Below are 16,761 nucleotides of genomic sequence, written 5' to 3'. Positions count from 1 at the left end.
TGGTTTCCCCTATGGTTGCTTTTGGAAGACCTTTCAGTTTAAGCCTCCAGTTTGCTGAGTGAATGAAGGTGGGCCTGTTTCAGGAGCTGTGTACACCTGGTGGAAAATGATTTAAAAAACCACTTTTCTGAGCCTCAGTAAATATGGGGGTCATGATATTTACCAGAAGGGTTGTTGTGCACATAAATGAAATCGTGCAAAGGGTCTAGCACAGTGCCTGGGCACAGGAGATGCTCAGTAAATACCAGGTCATTACTCTGTCCCTCCCTCCACACCTGCCCCAGTTCCTAGCACCTGCATAGAGGAGGAACCAGGTGGGAAGGAGAAATGCCGGGGTGGCCAAAAGGGGTGTTGGAGCGCCCTCTGCTGGCCGACGCTGGTCAGAGGCCGAGTCGGAAACTATTCCAAGTCTGGAAGGGGGGCTGCACCCTCCTGGGGAGTAACTGCCCCACAGGGTCCAGCGTGGGGCCCCTGAGGACAGATTCCCTCATGGGGGTGAGGGAGCAGTTCCTGTCCCCGGATAGAACACCTGTGCCCGTCGGCAACGGCAGGGACACCCAGCCCCCAAACCTGACACCTGCGTGAGGGTCTCCTGGCTGCCTCCCGCTCCATCCCCGCCGCCCAGCACAGTTTTCTTTGCCCGCGGACAGCTCCTCTTGGGAGAGGCTGAGCGACTGGGCCCAGGTCAGGACTGGGGATAATGCCTGGGCCCCGGCCCCGCGCCCCGGCCCCGCGCCCGGCCCTTCGCCCGCCTCCCCCGCGGCCTCGCTTCTGCCCCGCGCACCCCGGGCTGGGCCCCCCGAGTTTCCCGTCTCGGCGGCTCCGTGGGCTTTCGCCCTCTCCGCTCTGCAGCCCCGCGGGCTCGGGCTGCACGGACAGAGCCCCTCGGCCGGCGCACAGCGGGCGGGAGCAGGGCCCGGGGGCCCGGGAGGGGGCGCACTTCTGCTCCTCGGCGGGTGCAGGCCGCCCTTCCCGCCGGGGCCGCGGCTCGGGGAGCCCGCCCCCCTCCTTTCCTCTCCCGTCCGCGTTCACGGGAGAAAACACCGGCGCCCCCGGGGTCTGGAAGCCCGCCCCCCGCTGCCCCAGGGCCCCCGCCGGCCCCGCCCGCCCCCCGCTGCCCCCGCCCGCCCCGAGCCTGGTGCTCCTCGGGTTCCCAGGATATCCTGGGCTCACCCTGCACGGGGGCAGCGCCTTCTGCACCCCGGTTCTCTAGAAACCCCCCGTCACATATGCGGAGCCACGTTCTGCTACCGCCGCAACCCCGCCGCGGGTCAGGGTCCGGGAGCGAACGGCGCGCCCATCACTTTGCCTCGACCGGCGGAGCTAACCGGGCCGGCTCAGAATTCTTCCCTTCCCCTCGGGGGTTTGAAACTGGGATCCAAGAAGTGCAGGTCAATCCCTTCCGCAGAGTTTAAACTCGGGAGCTCTTGGAGGCCCTGGGGTCGAAGGCGGGGGGTGTCCTACCTCCAGGCGGCGCTCCTGGCCGGCTCCGGGGACGCCTCCTCCAGGTGGCCCGACGGGACGGCAGGAGAGGGGGTGGGCCACCCGCCGGCTGCAGCGATCAGATTCTCTCCTGCAGGTCCGGCCCCTGCGCGGAGACGCACAGAGAGATGGGGGGGTGCCCTCCCCCCGCCCCAAAGCAGGACGCCAAAGATGGGGGTCCCTGAAGCCCCCGCTTCCTGTTCTGTTCTCCCTGAGACCTGGTTAATCAACTGCCCCCCCCCCCCCAATTTTATGAGCCAGGGGTTTCTAATAAATTCTGCCTTTCTGTTCTGCAATAGTCGGCCCCACCACGTGCACTTTTCAGTTTTAAAAATTTCCAGTTGCCAAGTTGGGAGAGTAGTTCAATGACTATTCTTAGTCCCTTCGCTTAGATTCGCCACCTGGTAATATCTCACCACACTTGCTCACAGATACACATTCAAACTTTTTTTTCTTTCTGAGTCATTGGCAAGTGACGCTTCGTCTCTTAAGTCCTTCAGCAAGTTCTCCTGAGAATAAGGAAGGACATCGTCCTCTATCACCCCCATACCCTCGTCATCTTACCTAGTTATCGCCTTAAGACTCAGCGGCTAAAATCAACAACAGCAACAACTATTTTATTACCTATCTTGGTTCTGTGGGTCGACTAGGCTCAGTCAGGGGCCTGTGGCTTGGGATCCGTCCTGTGGTTGCAGTCGGATGGTGGCAGGGGTGGGGTCATCTAAGTTTCCTCATTTACATGGCTGGTGGTTGAGACTGCCTGCTGCTTGGAGCTATTGGCCAAAACGCCTGTGGTTGGCCTGGCCAAGTGGCCTGGGCTTCCTCACTGCATGGTGGCTGGGCCAGGTTAAAACATTTTTAACAAGAGTATTACTTAGGTGGTCATATACTTCCTGAAGCGCATCTGGGGCGGTCAGTTTGTACCTTCATTGGTGATGCTGAGCTGCATCACCTGGTTAAGGTGGGGTCCACCAGATTCTTCATGGTCAAGGTACTTTCCCCCTTTTCTAGCTTTACTGAGGTCTCAGAGTTGACCATTCCAGGTCACCTTTTCTAAGCACTTGATAGGGCCTTTCAATATGTAGATCATGTTGTTTATTTCTAGAAAGTTTCTTCTTTTTTGGTTTGCTATTAGTTCTTTTAATTGTTTTGTTTTTTCTTCTTCGAACACTCCTATTATGTGTATGTTGGATCATTTTTACATATCTTCTTAAACCATCTTTCTCTGTGATACTTTTAAAAACTTTGTTATTGATTTTATTTTTGTTCTCTTGGCTCTTTTCATTTCTTTAATGATATGAATGCCTCATTATATTTTCAGTTGAATTTAATTTCCCTTGAGTACCTTGCATTTTAATCTTCACTTCTGAGATGATTTTGACTTTTCCTTCAACTTCTTTCCTGATTTTTGTTAACTCTAATTTTCTGCTTTCTATTGTTTTGGCCCATTTCTGTTTGATGTTTTAAAATTTCTGATTTAAAGTGCTCTTCATATCTGCCAATGCTTGTTTAAGAATATTTAGTACAGGTTGGAGTGTTGTGTTAGAGTTTTCCTCTGCTTGGTGGTGTTTCTCTGGAGAATTTTCATCAACTGAAATGCTTTGATTCTTACTTTCTATTTCTTATAGTAAATTTGTAATGATATTGTCTGTTTTTTCCCCCCGTTCATGTTGAAATATCTTCTATTTCCCTTGACCAGCAATAACAGGCATTTGCAGACTGGATGAGGTTTGGGTGACTTACTATATTTCTTAGTTCAAGAGAGTCCTCTTCTGTAGGTAAAGTGAAGTTTTTTTTAAAAATGATGATGCCTTTTTTGCGGGGAGGGGTTGGTGTGTCTTTTGATCCGGTGATTCTTGTTTCCTTAAGACCAGTAACTTGCACAGCTTACTCCTTTCTCTCTGTTCACCAGCAAGGCACCAAGGGACAGCTTCCCCTTCTCAGTCACCCTCTCAGCCAGAAGCGGTGCCTTTTCAAGACAGCCACTCTAGCCCTAGTAGGTTTGGCTCAGTGGTTAGAGCATCGACCCATGGACTGAAGGGTCCCGGGTTTGATTCTGGGCAAGGGCTCGTGCCTTGGTTGCAGCTTGTCCCCAGCCCTGGTTGGGATGCACATAGAAGGCAACCAATAGATGTGTCTCTCTCACAATCGGTGTTTCTCTCTCTCCCCCTTCCACTGTCTGAAAGGCAATGGAAAAAATATCTTTGGGTAATGATTAGAAAAAGAAAGAAAGAAAGAAAGACAGCCACTCTGGTCCTGCGCATCTTCAGACACCATACTTTCAATTCCCACAGAAGCCAGTGATCTGATCCACGGGGTCTCAGACCTGTTCTCAGTATTTTCTCACCAGGGCAGGTCCCCTCTCTGTAATTTTATTTGTGTCTCCATCCAGGCTCTTGGCACCCTCTCTGCTATTCCTGGGGTCCAGACCTTGTGTTGTCATTTTCAGGTGTATATTTCCCTGCTTAGCTGTAGATTGAAGTTTTCGGCGCTCTGTTTCCTGGTTACCCCGAGGGCGGGGCATGGGTGCTTTATTTGCTTTCCTTGTTACTCTGCACTGCTTTGGGAGCATGGGTGGATTTGGATTTTGGCAGCTGCCATTATTTTAAGGAACCTGGAAGCCAGCTCAGGTCCTTTTAGTGAACCGGCAGTGACCACCGGCAAGTTACATGTCAAGTAAGGTCCTGTAATTTCATTTTATTTTGCTTAAGTTGGCCAGAGTCATCCTGTTGCCTGCAACCAAAGAATCCTGGCTGTAGCATCATGTTTCCTGCTGCCTGGCTGGAGCTGGGCCGCAGGGAGAGGCAGATGGGAGCTGGGGAGAGAGGAGGAAGAGCTTTGGAACCCTGGTTTCAAGCCATCCTGAGGCCTCCAGGAAGTTCTGGGAACTGGGCAGCCAGAATTCTGTCTTCACTGAAACTTTACTGAGCAAGACACACTTCCACAGAGTGTCATTAGCATCCAGTTGAAGGACAGAGCATACAAGCCCCCAGAGGACCCCTCATGTCCCTTTTGGCTGCGACCCCCTTCAAGAGTAATCAGTGTTGTGACTTCTCTCACTATGGGTTACTCTGACCTGGTTTTATACATTGTGTGAATGGACTCACACAGAATCACGCCGGACGTCTACTTGGGTCTGGCTTCTTTTGCTCAACATTGAATCTATGAGTTTCTCCCATGTCGGTGCATAGATTTAGGACATATTTTGGAGGTGGAACTGACAGGACTTGGAGATTCATCCAGCACCCTAGGGCAGTCCACTTCTCTTCTCCAAACTCAGTCCTTCATCTGTAAAATGGGACGTTATTATCCAGCTGTGGGTGCCGCGGTTCCCACACTGAGCTCCTACAAAGGGCCTGGGATAGGAGGGGCCCTGGCAGCCCTCCTCCTCCCTGTCTGGGAGTGTAGTTGTGACTTCGAGCACTTGAGCGCCACAGGCCCCTGTGTGTGAAACACGCACCTCTCTCCACCCACAGCCCCCTTACCATTGCCACTCACACATTTTGAAACTTTTCCTGGAGTGCCCACTGGGCCTGCTGTCCACTCCGTGCCCTCAGTCCGCAGCTCCCCGGGAGAACGCGGCTGGCCCATCAGTCTAGGCGTCACAGGAATACGGCGCGTTCCCGAGACCCTCCCAGCGGCGGAGCTGCGGTTTGCACGGCGTGGCGCGGAGGTTCCGTCCAGCTGCGCTAAGCTCTCCGAGCCTCGGGGTGGTGGTGGGGGGGCGACGCCGTGGCAGAGCCTGTCACGCTGAGCCTGTGCCTGGCGCTGTGGGCTCGGAAGTGTCTCTGGATTGGGGGGAGGGTTCCCCGGCCCTCGCCGTCAGCACAGGTGAGCCCGGCAGCGCGCGAGGCTGAGGGGGCGGCGGCCCAGCTGGGAAACAGGCTTGAAATAGGCCCCGCTGCCCCGCCCGCTGCCGCCGCCTCCTCCGGGAATCTGCTCCCGTGAAAAACAACCCTCTCGATTCCAGCGCCTTTCCGGCCCCGGGAGCGAGGAGGCGCGGGCCTCTGCGGGCCCCGGCACCGCTCGGATCCGCGGACCTGCCCGGCGCTGCAGTGCGGGCGCTGGCCACGGGGCGGCGCTGCTGGCCCGCAGTGGGGCGCCCGACGCGGGCGTGCGGGGCGGGAGCGCCTGCGCGTGGCTCTCCTGGAGGAATGCCCCTCACGCCCCTTCTCCCAGCACGTTGGGGTGGACTGGGGCCGAGGGGCTCTTCCTCCCGGGGAGGCGCCGCAGGGGTCCGCACGGGCCTGCATTCGGCCCTCGGGCCCTTCTGCAGGGGCCCCGCGAGCGAGGTGGCGCCACCCTCCTCACTCCCGCCCCCTTGTCCCGCGTTTCCCACCTGCTTCTGGAGCTGTGAGCTCCGGGGTGCGCGCCAGGGCCCTCGCACCTCTCACCTGGGTGCCCGTCCACCTGCCCACCCCCTCGCACGGGTCCTCCGCAGGCTGTGCACCGGCCGGGCTGAAGAACGGGGCGCGTGAAAGGGCACCCCTCTCAGTCTGGGGAACCGGGCGCCTCCGAATCTGGCCGGGGTGGTGGTGAAGCTGGGCCTCCACGGCCAGCGAGGGGCTTCCTGAGTGCAGCAAAGGGGACTCAGCCACAGAGCTGAGAGGGAGAGCGAGGGCCGGGGTCCGGGGCTGGAGGGAGCAGGGAGGGGGAGAGAACCGCCTCCCCGACGCCCTGTCCAGGAGGTGACCTGCGCGCCGTCCGTCGCTGGCGCTGACTGCAGGTGTGGTAGGCTCGGTGACAGGGGACTAACCACAGAGCGCGTTAACTGGGGCTGTGGGCCTGGTCAGCTCACAGTGCTGGCACTGGCCTCCCAGGAACACGTGGGGTCTCTCAGGCTCTGGCTCCTACGTTTGCGTCCCCCTAGGTTTCTCCTGGTCTGTAGGCTCCCCAAACTGTTCCTGGAGAGGCTCCGCCATCAGCGGTGACCTCTGCAGTGTGTGGGAAAAGCCTTTGCCCCTGGGAAGGCAGTTTGGGCTCTGCCAGAAGACAGGGGACACTTGGTGCGGCCAAGCCAATGCCTCTGTGTCCCCACGAGTTCTGTAGTCCCTGGGGGGGGGGGTGAGGCCAGAGAAGTCATGGGCCCAGGGGTAGCAGTCGGGCTCGAGGCTGGGGCTGTGCAGAGTGGGGCCGGGAACAGAGGCCACACAGCTCTGCAGGGAGACTGCTGCGCAGCCCTGGCAGGGGGCCCCCTCTTTCTGGGTCTCACTGCTCGGCTGCACACTGAAGGCAAGGTGCAGACCCCTGAGGTAGGGGTGCTGAGGGAGGCCCCGGCGTGGGAGGCAGGGGTGGATCTGGGTGCATGAGCAGGTGGCTGGGAAGCTAGGGTCCTCTGGGTAATGGCTGTAGGGACCAGTCGCCACCTAGCCCTGTTGAGAGGCCCCATCTGCCCGCCCCCCACCTCTCTCCCACCTTGCTCCTGCCTGGCCCCCTCTTCAGTTGTGGGGGCTTCATATCCCTCTCCAGCTGGTTGGAGTTCTATTAATATTTCAGTTTGATGAATTAAAGATTCTTTCTACCCTCCTTCTGATGTCCCAGGAGGGAATTAAAAACGCATCCGATCCAATCAAATGCCATTAAAATGCAGCCCACGAGGTAGGAGCTGGCGGGTGTGGGCTTTCTTTCTCAGCACGGCTTTGTCCTCTTTGGGGGTCTGGGTGATGGGTGGGTTTTGTGGGTACAGGTGGAGGCTGAGGGGTGTTTGCGTCAATGCTGCTGCCTCAGAGGGGAGCAGATCCCTGCCTTCGCTCAGGTTTCGGGGTGCCTGAGGGGGTGGGGGTGGGCGGGGCAGCTGTCACCCCGGCCCAGTACCTGACCATGACGCCTCCCTGGCTCTCCGTGGGGGTGCTGCAGGTACCTCGGCCTTGGAGACAGCATGCGGCCGAAGCTCCTCGAGGCTCTGAGGGCAGGAGGTCTGGGCGTCATTTCCAGCATTCTGTCCTGTCAGCTGTCTAGGTCCCCTTGAGAGGGAGCAGCCACTGAGCTTCCTTCCAGTCTGTCCAGGAGGGTCCGACGGAGGCCCAGGGCTGCTGCGTGGGGAGATTGAGAGAGCCCCCATCCCTGGGTTCCCAGCCCAGCCATGAGTCAGTCAGCCAGGCTGTGTGGCCTGTGCCTTGTGTGGAGGACAAGAGCCACCAGACATAATCTGCGTCTCCAGCCATCAGCATCCCTTACACTTGGAAAGCGTTTCTCCACGTTGGACACTGGCCGGGACACATGCCTGTCAGTCTGTGCTGCCGTGGGTGGGGTCTGCAGCCAGCGGCTGTGCATGTGTGAGTGAGACCAGGGCAGAGTGGGGTGCGTGTGAAAAGGGTTGGTGGGAGCTGGAGGAGACAAGAAGGCACTGCAGGTGGGCATCCCCTTGGCAAGAAGGCACTGCAGGTGGGCATCCCCTTGGCAAGAAGGCGCTGCAGGTGGGCATCCCCTTGGCAAGAAGGCGCTGCAGGTGGGCATCCCCTTGGCATAGGTCTCCTCTCACTGCAGCTGGCCTGCTGCCTTCCTGTGCATCACCTGGCTGCCCCCGGGCCCCCAGAGCCCTGCCGCTCAGGCCAAGGAAGTTGCAGGTTGGCCAGGAGGCCATAGCCAGGGCAACAGGGGCTTTTAAAAGTTAATTGTATTTTGACATTCTGGCTTGTGACATCCATCCTAATGACATTTGGCTTACAGCTGACAGCTCTGGACAGGCGCAGAGAGAGGGGTGATAAGTGGTTTTAAATTGCAGCATGGCCAAGAGGCTGGAAAATCCTGAGTCTAAGAAAGCAGAGGGGGAGGGCAAGGGAAGGAAGAGGAAATCAGGGAGGGGAAGGAAGCCACTCCTCTTTGGGGCAGGGGGCAGTCATTCATTTGCTTAACAAGGGAACATTTATTGGGCACCTACTGCATGCTTGGCACAGTCTCCTCCTGTGAGGGTCAGGTGCTGGTCTGGTGCAGCCTGGGCTCTCAGCTCTTCTAAATCCCACTCCTCGGTCAGGGCCTGAGTGACAGAGCCCTCCTCCCGGGCCCAGGCCTCAGGCCTCAGCTGCCCCTCCCTTCCTGGCCACCTTTGAGCTTGAGGCAACCCTGATGTCTCCCCTTCTCCTCCTTCCTCATATCCCCTCCCTCTTCAGACCTCCAGGTGGGAAACTGAGGCTGAGGAAGGGAAGGGGAGGCATCACCGTTCAGGACAGGAAGCTCCTGGGCAGATGGAAGAAGCAGCTAAAGTTGACCTAAAGTTGATTAAAGTCTCCCTTCACTTGCCCACCCACAGCTCCTCCCCTGCCCACCCACTTGGTGAATGTCCCCTCCTTCCTGGCTGCCTGTCCACGAAGGTGGAAGAGCCAGAGACCCCAGCCTAGCCTTAGCCCCTTGTCCTGCACCCCCATTCTCGTGGGGCACTCCCGCAGCATGCTAACGCCCTTCTGTCCTAAATCTTCAAGGATCGCACCTGGATTCTGTATCTTGTTCTGTGCACTTGGGTTTAACAGAGATGTGTTCAGAATCTGCTCCTTCTGCTCGGTCCAGGCTCTCTCCTCTTTCTGTTTGCCAGGGCAGTGGGAGGGCATCGAGACGACTGTGACTGTGCTGGGTACCCTGGAAAGTCCAAATGGATGATTACAGGTGCATAGACCCTTATTAGGGACCCTTGGGGCCAGATCTTTTTGGAATTTAGAAAGAAATATGGTACAAATATTACACATAATACAACATACTCCAGAGGCCTGGAGCAGTATCCCATAACAAATCCACTGGCTTGGTTCCCTCAGCACCGGAGTATCTCCCACCCAGGGAGCGAGGGAGCCACAGTGACTCCCTTTCACACCAGCTTTTGCTGCTAAATGTTTGCAGAAAACTTATGGGCAAAGTTGTGGTTTTCAGAGCAATTTGGATTTTAAAATTGTGAATAAGGGATTGTGGCTTTGGCCAAGTCATTACTTCAAGCCAAAGGTCTGAGAAAGCTGCTGGGGTGCAGGAGGATTCCCAGAGATTACACCATACCCGCCTGAGGGAAGAGCAGATTCCCAGGTCCCTCGTCTGCTAGGGGTTTCAGGTGGGGTCATTCACCTTGTCCCAGCCAGCCCCAGAGCCCAAGCTGGGGGAATTTCAGAGTCCCATGTCCTTGAGTCTCAATATCTCCATGGGTCAAAGGGGGGGGCAGGGTGACCCCGGGAGGCAGAGTAATATGGACAAAAAGGGGGCCACAACCTCAACTGACAAGCTCAGGGGAGGCCTGCAGGGTGGGCCTTACAGGGTGGTTTAACATAAAAGAGCAGGGCATGCCTGGCCGGGCCTGGCTCAGGCGCTGAGCGTTGACCTAGGATCCAGGCGATCGGGGTTCGATTCCCGGTCAGGGCACATGCCCCGGTTGTGGGCTCGATCAATGACTCTCTCATCATTGATGTTTCTGTCTCTCTCTCTCCCTCTCCTTTCCTCTCTCTGAAATCAATAAAGATATATTTAAAAAAAAAAAAAAGAGCACAGCACGATGGGCAGTCCAGTCCTAGGCCTGTAGCCTCCAGGCAAAGGTCAGTCTTTACCCTAAGTGAGCCTGTCTGTTTGCATCTAAATAACATACCTTTGAAATGTCAGAGTGATCTCCTTTTCTAGGCCCCTCAGGGTCTACCCACCCCACAAATACCATCTCTATGTGCTGTAAGTGTTAACTCCCCTGTACCCACCAACGTAAAAGAAGCAAGTATCTCTTGGTTTTACTTTTTATCCAATTCCAGAGATTTCCCCCTCTTTTCTTTTTCACACCCCCTTAATCTACCACCTATGAATTTCATGTAGCTCCTCCTTGATTCTAACATGTAAAATAAGCTGCAAAACTTCCATTCCCCAGACATTTTCCTTCCCGGTTGTCATCTCTTTGGCTCAGATAAACTCTTATAAGACTTTTCTTGGGCTGGATGTTCTTTCCTCCGCAGTAGGAAGGACTTGCTCCAGGATTCGCAAGGGGGGTGCTCAGCCTCTGACCCCAGCCCGCCCCATCTCCTCCATGCTGTGGGTGACAGGGCTCTCTGGAGAGCCTGGGGCCGGTCCATTCTCTCTTGCCAGCCCTTCATTCTGGAAACGACTGGCCAGGGGACAGTTATTGTTTAAATAAACTCCCCCATCAGAGACATTTCCATCTAATGGCCTGGTTTAGGGGAAACCAAAATTGAAACCCATCAGCCACAAGGCTCAGGTGGTGGCTGGGTCAGCTGAACATGGGAATCATTTGTCAGGAATCATTTGCACCTTCAAGCTCACTTTGATATATTTCAACAAATTCTAAACTTCGGGATTTTCAAAGACAATTGCCTGCTCCTATTAGGATTCTTTTGAAATGGAGAAGTCCTAGAAGCAGCCTGGTGGGTTTAAGTTGCCAACACAGTGGGTGCGGAGGGGCAGACAAGTTATTTTCCCTTACCGGAGAGGCAGAATAAGAAGGGTGAAGAGAGCCTCTGCTGCAGTAGGAGGGAGTGAGGGCGGGCCTCGGGAAGAACTTCCAGGGCACAAAGATATGAAGCACAAGTGCAGGACTTTGTATTATTATTTTCTCTAGGACTGTCCGCCTCTTTCTCTCTCCCAATGCTGAGCGGTGTCTCCTTTTCTCTGGGTAAGTCAGCACACAGAACTGGTGTTTTAGAGGGCTGGCCTTGCTCACCCCACCAGTGTGATCAGGCCAGCCTCCTTTAAAAGTTTCAGGATGAGATCCAACCCCTAACCCCAGGTTCTTAGAGAGACCCCTGCCCAGCCCCCCCATCACTCCTGTGGGGAAACCAATGCTTAGAGAGGCTGAGGTCCCCCCCACACAGGTCACACAGTCTTAGCACTGAAGCCTTGGCCTCCTGCTTCCAGCCCTGTGTCCCCTTCCCAGTCAGAGCCCTGCTCTGAAGGGGGGGACGGCTTGCTGAAGAGGCCAGTTTGGAATTCAGGCCCTGGTACCAGCCAGCCCAGGCCCTGGGCCCAGGCCCAGGCCCAGGCCCTTGCTACCTGGCTCCTGATGTCACTTCTGATTGCTCTTCTCCCACTGATCCGTGGCTCCCTTGTCCATCCAATGACTCCAAATCCCCCAGGGCAGGGCCACCAATTGAAATTCCTTGAGGCATGTGTGTCTCTGTGTCTGTGTCTGAGGGTCTCTGTGTGTGTATGCGTGTCTGTGTATGTGTGTATGGATATGTGTGTCTCTGTGTACGTGTATCTGAATGTGTCTCCATGCATGTGTGTGTATTTGTGTGTTTGTGTGGGTGACTCTGTATGTGTCTGTGTGTCTCCATGATAAGTCAAGTCAGCCATAGTCAGCGAGAGGGTATCCCAGTGGTACCAAGCTGGAGTTCAGATGGGGAGGGCCGGGTGGCTGACCACTCTGGGGCTGGGGGGCCTGGGATGGCCCAGAAGCTGCCTAGCAGAGCCTTCTAGGCCTCAGGCTGGGAACCTTCAAACTGGACGGGTCCACAAACATCCATCTGCCAGCCAACAGTGTTTCTTTTTTAAACCCCTGAAAAATATAGCCTGCCCAGCCTTCTGCAACACAGCTGGTGGGGGGAGGGGGCCAGGATAATTATGCCCAGAGTGAAGGCAACACTGAGGGGCAGGGGGTAGGGAAAGTGGCTGGGTTAGTTTTGGCTTTCAATAAACAGTGGCCCATTTATTTTCAGTTTCATTCATTCATTCAACAAAAAGATATTAAGGACTATATTCTGTGTAAAAATTGCAGTGGCTCCCACTCATGGGCACTTAAACACAGGGCTGGGTGCTGTGCATACATTATTTCATTCTCTTTTCATGACTAGCCCTTATGGTAACTTCGCATGAATTGGACGAAGGCCCCCATCTTTTAGGCAGATACAGCCTTAAGACAGAACATGTCACTTGTCAAGCCCAAGGCAGGCTGAATTTGAGCCTCCCAGCACTCCCTCAACTGGGTGGCTTTTGTACACCATCCCGGCAGCCCTGCTCAGAGGTTGGCATTATAGTCCTTGATCTACACGTAGGAAACTAAAGGACCCTGGGGAGGTGGACTCAAGCTCAGGAGGTTTGGTTTGAACCCAGGCAGGCAGTTCCCAAGGACACGACCCCTCCAGGAGTGACTTGAGCTCCCTGCAAGCTCACAGCAGCGCACACTTGGCTGGGCAGAGCCACTGGACAGCAGGAACTTTTGTGGTCTTGGCTTAGGTCTCTCTGAAGTGCGAGGTGCTGAACTGTGTGTGGCCACGGGGTGCACTTCTCAAGGTCAGGGTGACGTCCAGTCATCTGTGTATTCCCAGAGCTGGGAATGGAGCAGGATCTCCGTCAGGGCTAGTTGCATAAAAAATACATGAATAAATGCATGATCTAGGCCCTTCTGTCAGAGACTTCAGTCTGACTGGGTAAATAAGACGTGCTTTTGGGGCCATTACATGTGACAGTAAAGAGAGTTTGTGCTTTGCCAACATTTATTCATTCACCAAGCATTCATTGAGCTTGCACTATGGGCCAGGCAAGCTGCCAGGCGCTAGATGAACCATGGTGAATAAGATGTGGTTGTGGCTTGCCATAGCCTGGAACTCTGGAGGAGGGGGCATCTGAGTGGGTCTTTGGGAAGGGGCAGGGTTGTTGACAGGGCAGACCAGTAGTGGGAGAGTCAATTCCTGCTGTTCTCAGACCCCCCAGACATTCCCTTGACTAAGAAGGAGGCTATCTGTGGCAACTAGGGGTTGGGTTGTGAGAAGGTGCTGAGTCTCCCTGGGCACAGCTGAGCACAGGGAGGTGCCTGCAGGTGGCCAGGAGGACTGATGGGGAGGGAGGCCACTCTCTCTCCCGCCTCCCTGGCATTGTGTTTGAGCACTCTGCCCGGGACAAGGACAGTCACACGTCACAGCTCTAATTGAGTCTCTTCTGCAGTCTGGGAGGCGATGCTCTTGCAATCCTAAGAGGCCACATGGCTCCCTCCCCCTCTTCCTCGCCTGCCTGCCTGCCTCTAAGGCTAGCCCTGGCCTGGGATTTTTCACAGTCCTCTAGGAAGGAGGGAGCTAGGGCTCCAGCTTCTCCCTGGCTGAGGGATTCTTTCCCAGGTTTGCTCCAGTCTGCTGGCCAGGCCACCTGTTACACTTTGCAAACCACGCTAGAGGGAGGCCGGAGAGCTGTAGGCCATGGGGGAGGGTTTCCCCTAACCTGGTGGGGCTCCGGGCTAGAGGGGGCGTCTCAGTGGAAAGGGCTCCCTCACAGGCGGTGTGACCAGGGGCAAGTGGCATCGCCTCACTGGGCCTCAGTTTCCCCCGGGTCATATGCTCGAACCAGGAGCAGTGGGGTGTGCAGACGAACATGCCACATGGGGGCACACGCCACTGCCACTGTTCGTGCCTGTGTGAGAAGCGGCCCAGTGGGCGGAGGTTCCACTGACGCACCGGGGCGGGGTGGGGGTGGGGAGGAGCGCCACCCCTCCGCATCGCGGGTTTTGCTGTACTTCTCTGATCCCCACCTTTGGGGTCAGGAGGGGTCCCCACCACGTGGGGGGGGTCGATGAGCTGACATCCGCACGGCGGGAAGAGGGGAGAAGGGGGCTTCCAGGAGAGGGCGCCGGTGGGGCGCGGCGGGAGGGGGAGCAGACGGTCGGCGGGCGCTCGGAGAGCCCCAGGCTTCCGGCAGCGGAGGTGCGGGTCGCGGGTGGGCGCCTAGGTGCTCTCTCTTTAAAAGGCCGGCGAAGCGCCGCGCGCTGGGCCCCTCACTCGCAGCGCAAACTTGCCGCGCTGGGCTGGCGCCTTCTCGCGCGCGGCGGCCGCCGCGGCCACGGGCGCCGGGCTGAGCGGCTGCGGTTCCCTCGCCCCCTCGTGCTCCGGGGCTCCCGCCCCTCCCGCAGCCTCCCCTCTCCGCGCCCGCCTCGCTCTCCCAGGCTCTCGCTCCCTCTCTCGCCCGCTCTCCCGCGCGCTCTCATTTTTTCCTGCCGCCGCTGCCGCGGCGCCCGCACCTCGGTCGGCTGCGCCAGTGATCGGCTCCCGCTCCGCTCCCTTCCCCGCCCGGAGCCCTCGCCGGACCGCGCTTCCCGGAGCCGCCCTGCCCGTTCCCTCCGGCTCGGACCCCGCGGAGCGGGGCTCGCCGGCGCTCCCCAACTCGCCCGCCCGCTCTCGCAGCCGCCGAACGCAGCGCGCCTGGCGGCGGGTGCAGCCCCGCGGCCGCCGGCCCTTCCCCGCGTCGTCCGGGACTTCGGGCGGCTCGGCGCCCGGCTCGGTCCGCAGCGTCAGCGCCGCTCGCCGCGGCCCGCGTTCTGGGCACCGCGAGACCATCTTCTCGCTGCCGCCTCCCGCGCCCCCGACCCTCCGCGCGGTGCAGACCTCGCCGGCGCGCGGTGAGTTGTGGCCCGCGGAGACCCGGCCGAGGGGACGGTGCCCTCCGGCCTCGGGCGCGGGCTGCGGCGGGGACCTCGGGGCTCGGGGAGGTGGCCTCTGACGACCTCCCGCGCTCAGGGCTCCGGGAGGAAGGCCGGACGACTGGAGTTTTCGGGGCTGGAGGGTCTCCCCGAGGGGCTGGCCCTGCTTTCCGAATGCCCCCAAGGGAGGGAATGGGGCAGCGGCTTTTCTGTGGGCCTGGGGGAAAGTCTCTGTATCCGGGGTTATGTCAGGTTCTACCGGGTGGGGGGTCGTGCCACTCTCAGGTGGAGGCGGCGGCACTAACGCGCCCCTCCGCGGGGAGGCAGGGCCGGCGGGGGCGCGGGGCAGTTGCACCCCTTCCTCGCCGTCTCCGGGCGAGAGGGCAGCGCCAGCCTCGAGCGCCTCGGCTGCTTTTCCCGCACCGCGTCCCGCTCCCGCGGCCGCCCCAGCACCGCTTTCGACACTGGCCTGAGCCCGGCGCCCGCTTGCTTGCGGCAGCGGCGGGTTTGGGACAGCGCTTCGGGGTCTGGGGTCTCCCCGGCCCCGGGACCTCAGGCTCAGGTGCTCCTCGGACAATCTGGACCGACCCTCTCCCGGACCCAGATGAACTCATGCCTCTCTGTGGCAGCCAGGCTGTGTGTGTGTGTGTGTGTGTGTGTGTGTGTGTGTGTGTGTGTGTGTGTGTGTGTGTGTGTGTGTGTGTGTGTGTGTGTGTGTGTGTGTGTGCGCGCGCGCGCGCGCGTGTTGGTGGGGTCCCCTCCGGGGTCGGGCTTCCCCGGCGCTCGCGAGCTGGAAGCGCCCCCTCGGTGGAAGCGCGGGGGCGGGGCTGGAAGGCGGAGGACCCGACTGCGAGAGGCGCCCCCGCACCCGGGCGGTCTGAGGCTGTTTGTGCTGAAACGAGAGGCCGTGGCGGCGGCAGGGCGTCTTGAGGCCCAAACGTACGAGCGCCCCCTGCCCCCAGGCCACGAGTGACACCCCCGCCTTTAGACTTTCGGTTCTTTTTGGAGGCGGCTCCTTGCTTATTTCCCCCCTCTCGTCAGCATCCCTGCCCCTGGTGCGGGAGAAAGCAGCTTTGCAGTATTGAGCTGGGTTTGCCTAGTGGGGTGCCCGAAGCCACGTGTCTGTTGGAGGGGTTAGTCCATCTGCCCCTCGTCAGTCTGGCAAAAAGGCCTCCGTGATGGAGAGAGGTGTGTGTGTGTGTGTGTGTGTGTGTGTTCCATCATAGGCCCTCCCTGCTTCATTCTGGAGTGAGAGTGGGGGCTCGGGGCAGGCGGGAGACCCGAGCTCTGAGAGTCTCCATACTGGGCATCCGGTTCCCACAGCTTGCTACCCATCCTCACAAACCTGGAGCCAGCTCACTGTGGAAACAAAGAATGTTCTAATTCCCATCTACTCGCTCCCCCAGGGTGTGCCCTGGGCCTGTCCCACTCTCCCCTGGATCCACATGGGGTGCTGGGCTGCCCCAGGCTCTGTGTATGCAAGCTCAGCTCCTCAGAGGCCTCAGGGCCTAGGTGGTGGGAGAACTTCCAGGAAGAAGTGAGGACCTGCAGGAGCTTTTCCTGAGGTGGCAGAGACAGTCCGCACCATGGACTCTGGAGGCTCCTGGGTATGGTCACCCACTGGGCAGGTGGCTCATTGCCTTTCCTGAGCAGGCCCTAGGGACTAGTGGTGAAGACCCCTGCAGAGAGCCTGGCTACCCTGGAGAGTGGGGTCAGAGCCCTTCCCCCTCTCCCTGGCCATCAATTCCTAGAGGGCTTTAGAGTCCTGTCCTTGGGATGGAGTGGGGGCTTTGAGGATGATGCCCCTGGGCTTCTGCTTAGCCCTGGATGACATGCCTGCTCACTTGTGACCACTATCTTCACCTCCCTCCAACTTTTGTCCTTCTAGTCATCAACTTTCCCCCACCTGTCAACACCTTCACACCTCTCAGAGAGGAAAATATCAAAAGGTTATCCTCTCCTGAGGTCTT

This window comes from Miniopterus schreibersii, assembly GCF_964146895.1.
Source record: "Miniopterus schreibersii genome assembly, chromosome: 6".
Taxonomy (NCBI): domain Eukaryota; kingdom Metazoa; phylum Chordata; class Mammalia; order Chiroptera; family Miniopteridae; genus Miniopterus; species Miniopterus schreibersii.
Note: the sequence above shows the minus strand (reverse complement) of the source record.